This window comes from Phalaenopsis equestris, unplaced genomic scaffold (genome assembly GCF_001263595.1).
Source record: "Phalaenopsis equestris unplaced genomic scaffold, ASM126359v1 Scaffold000036, whole genome shotgun sequence".
In the NCBI taxonomy this organism is placed as follows: Eukaryota; Viridiplantae; Streptophyta; class Magnoliopsida; order Asparagales; family Orchidaceae; genus Phalaenopsis; species Phalaenopsis equestris.
The window spans coordinates 5,030,273-5,035,272 of NW_018164478.1; positions in this window are offsets into that span (position 1 = coordinate 5,030,273).

Sequence of the window (5,000 nt, forward strand, 5' to 3'; positions counted from 1 at the left end):
GGGCTCCATTACTAGTCTGCTAGGATGGTCAACCAGGAACTCCTAAGGCTAGATCCTAGGTTCTAAGATTAGGAGGCTAAGACCTCACTAAAAATGAGGTCAACAGTACTCTATTTGGGAATAATGAATTAAGGAATTTTACTCCCCAAGTAAAATCTACATGGTATCAAAAAGCAATAGATCTTAACCTAGCCATCAAATTTCCTACTGCCTGACCGAATCCTTTTCCTACAGCCCTAACTCCTTCATGCTGGCCCCTTTTCTCCCTAAAGGCATGCTTCTTGGCTTCTTTTTGCAGAAGGAATCTTCTTTCTGATTTCTCACCACCGTTGGAAATCCTGCCTGCAACAGAATTCCCTGCTGCAGGCCTTCCTCAGGCCAGAACTTCTTCCTACAACCCAAAAACCTTCCCTGCAGGTTGCCAGATCCCCGCAGGTCCCCAGATTACTCGTTGTACGCTTTTTGGTAGATGATGCTGCAACAGTTCTGTGGCAACAACAGCCATAGCAGAATACTCCCCTGTCGGTAATACTAGACACTCCCCCATCCGTAGGACCAGTAGCACAACAGGATTACTCCTACCTATAGTCATAACATAATACTTTCCGACAAAATTCTCCTTCAACAATAGCAGTAGCAGCCATTACAAAAGAACTAGCAGCAGCAACAACAAACACCATCCCTAAATGCACTGAGGGATGATGACCAAGCATGAGATAATGACTTTAAGTTCTACTCCCAAGGTTAATTATGAATCAAGGACCAGAGATTCTATCCAGTTGACTCCTGAACTCTCGAACTTTATCACAAAGTATGAACTCAATGCCAAAACTTTCTTCAATGGTCACAATCCATGGTTATGTGCACTTATGGTGAAGGGAAAGAGGGTCATCTCATTGGAGATGATATAGTTCTTGAGAGCACTGACCCTAACCATTGTACATGGAGGAATTGAGACTAAATGGTTATGCCTTGGCTAGTAAACTCAATAACACTTGAAGTGAGAGAACTTTTTGCTTTACAAAACTACTAAAGAAATTTATGACGTTGCGAGAGAAACATATTTCAACGCTGATAACACTGCAAAGTTGCTTGAGATCGAAACCAAGCTTCATGACCTTTGTTAAGGAGAGCTAAGCGTCACACAATACGTCTCCACTTTGACAAAGTATTTATTACATTTATATATGTATGAGACATATGTAGAAATGTCTGCAGGATGCCGTGATACTTAAATCCATCGTCGAGAAGAAAAAAACCATCAAATTCCTAGTACGGCTAACTCAGGAATTGGACAAGGTAAAAGAGAGGAACATAGAAACAAACCATCTTCCATCTCCCAGTGAAGCCTTTAAATTAGGAGAGAGAAGAGTAGGAAGATGCTTATGCTGATTGAAAATGGGGGTTCACTAAGCCCAAAAGTTCAGCTCCGTCAATCTATAATTCTTCCCATGACAAAGGTCAAGAAGAATTTATTGCAAGAAAATTGGCATATCAAAGACAAATGTTGGAAACTTCATGAAAACCCTGTTGACTGAAAACCTGGACAATGGTGGATCAAGAGATTACAAATGCTGCTACCACATCTGAAAAATCGGCATGACCATTGACCAAGAAAAAGATTGAAGTATTGAAGAAACTCCATGGAATTAATTAAGAGCAGCACACTAACCACATGACACACCATATTAATATATCATTATCCTATCTTGCCAATAATTAGAGATTCAAAACTTAAATCATAGATTCAAGAGCATCTGATCACATGACAGAAGATATCAATATTCTAGTTAAATATTAAGAGACTTCTAGATCTAGATCCATAAGACTTATAAATGAATCGTAGTAAAATATTGATGAAAAAGAAGCTGTGGAGCTCTCTCAGGATATTAATCATCTGTCTTATATGTTCCATAACTATACTGTAATTTAATTTCAATTAGTAAGCGTACTCATAATATGAAATGTATAACTAAATTCATTGCAAACACCTGTGAATTTCAGGTGGTGAAATTTGAGAATGTGATGTAATAATCAATTTTTGAGAAATTAGATAAAATTTCGATTGCTGAAAATGTTCCGTAATTTTCGCACCCCTTGGATTTCAATCAAAATAAAATTATAAAATTTTATACAAAAATCAATGAATTCCACATAAAACATCATATGTTGATTATGAATAGATTGAGAGAAATAAAAATTTGAAGCGATAAATAAATCAAGCTAATTAAACATAATTTAACCTTAATTAACCCTCCTTAATCTCGCATTGTTGTTTCTAACCGACCTAACATGTGTTATATGCATCAATTAGAGTAATTTTCATCCTGACCTCTCGAATTTCACCTCACCTCTCTCGTTACGCCTCTTCCCCTCTTGATTTCTTTTGCACGCATGGCTCTCCCTCTTTTTGTTCGATAGAAGACCTTGGGGAGGAAACTGCTATCACAACACTGCTCATAGTCACGATCAGGTGAGGGCTCAATGAAGTATTAGGAGCTGCAGGCCACCACCTTCACTCTTCTGCAACACTTGCTACAATGCCCGAACTTGCAGGGAGGCAAGCGGCCCCTTGGGTGCCGCAGCTTCCAATTTAGGACTCCGGAACAATTTCTTTAAGTATGAATCCCTAGTTCACACTATTTGAGACATTCATTTTCTTCCTCGCACTTTCATTTGGAGTTTTGCCTCGTTTTTCATGCATTTTTCCTTTTCCGCACCTAACGAAGGCGTCGATCTTGTGCTAAAAGTGTCGAATGTGTTTTGCGAGCTCCGTAAGGTATTTTGACATGACTTCGGGGAAGGAAAGAGAAGCTTGAGAAGATAAGAAGGGAGAAGAAGATTTAGCTGCTTTAGAGAAGAGCTGGTTGTCAAGAAGGTTGTTTAAGGTATGTTTTAGCAAATCATTTATATTTTTGGTTAAATTACATTTTTCATCAAAATATCTTTAAATCCTAAGTTAATTGCGGATTCCGAGTTATTTGTCTGGCGTGGCAGAGTTAAGGTGATTATGGAATTCACTATAAAGCGACCCTGTAAATTTCAAGTAAACTAATCCCAAGTGAAGAAAATAAATTTAATTAACAACAATTACTTGGGCATTAAAATTTAATATTATGTTTTATAGGTTACTAATCTCAACGTTAAAATCACCACAACATCCAGTTAACTGTAAAAAATGAAGAGTTTAGTGTGGCAACTAAAGTGAATAATTATATTTCTGAATTTCAATAATGATCTTTATTTCAAATTGTATGTTGATTTATATGTATGTTTTAGTTTGGTTAGATTTATATTACAGCAGATTCTTTATATTTTTAGATAAAAAATATAGGCATAATGGAAAAGATATATAAGGTACGATATGAAGAAATTCCTGGAAGATATGTATGAAATGCATGATATTTATGATACGAATGATATAAAAAATAGACGTGTTAGGAAACATATATGTATGATAATCATGATAAAAAAAAATGATATGCATGATATAAGTAAGATATATACATAAGATATAAGTAAGATATATACATAAGATAGAATATGATATGAGTAAGAGGTATGCAAGAGATAGAACATGATATAAGAGATATGAATGAGATAGAAATATACATGATATGAGAGTTATGCATGATGAATAGCTGCACAATATAGTAAAAAAACATGTTAGTAGATACATAAAGACATCTCATAATAATGTTAAGTTATGAAGAACAAAATAGTTATATACTAATATTTTTATGTGCATGTTCAAAAAAGGATTTCACCCTTTAATGGTATATGTAAGAGACGTCGGTGTACCCACAGGCTTAAGAGTTTTTCTACCGTCCCAAATAATAGTGATGGTTAGATCACTAACCACTGTGCCAACAAGATAATATCAACCAGGGGAGAGTAGACCAGAGATTACCTCCCTAGGCAATTGTAATGTTTACATTACTACTGCGGTGCCGATAAGATAACATCGGCCAGGGGCAAGCAAGGTCATTTCCACCCTAGATAATTGCGATGTATAGATCGCTAATTGTTGTGCCGACGGGGCAATATTGGCCAAGAATGTGTTGACGGTGATCCTTATAGAGACTAATATGTATGCAAAGTATAAAATAAATGCTTATAGAATATTAAATATGTTCATTTAAAAAAGATCATTAATGCATCCATTAACATACATCAGATTGTTTATATATATATCACGATGTAGGCTATGCTCGAGAGCTCCGCTAGGGCTTCAAATGGCAATTTCGATCGCAATTGATTCTACCGCAGGAAGGAGAGGAATCGTCGACTCTCACTCCATCTGTTTGCATCTTCATCAGCGTCGACGTCGCTGCCCACTGCACGTGTCGTCGTCCCTCGATATCGCTACACCTGCTCGATATTGCTCCTCGCAGCTTCGTCGCCTGCACCCGTTTTTTTCTGTTTCGGCACTGCTCTGCTTCTGCGCCCGCCCGACAGCTCCTCTGCACTTGGCAGTAGTTTAACGACAACCTCTGACCTCTGATGGTATTTCCTTCTTCTATGGTGGAGTCGGACAAAGTCTCCTTTGCCAACATAGTGAGTAACCCTCAAGTGGAGTCCGCAGTAGGATTCCCCTCAAGTTATAAGGAATCTCGTGAGGGCACTGATGATTGTCCTTTTATTAAGAAGGGGAGCAGAAAAGGTGGAAAAGAAGCAATCTTTTTCTCTGAATCAGAAAATTTCTTTGAAGGAAAAATTCAAGTTTGCTCTTATTGAAAAATTTCAGTGGAGACACCCTCCTATGGATGATATTAGAATTTCAATGGGGACACCCTCCTATGGATATTATCAGAAAAAATGTTGATGATCTTAAGTTAGCAGACAAGTGGAAAGTGGGACTCATGGATAAGAGACATGTGTTGATCCAACTAACAGTGGCTGAAGACTACACCAGGATTTTCTCCAAGAAATATCTTAATATCGAAGGCAAATCAATGAAGTTACTTAAGTGATCTCCTAATTTTTACCCAAATCATGAA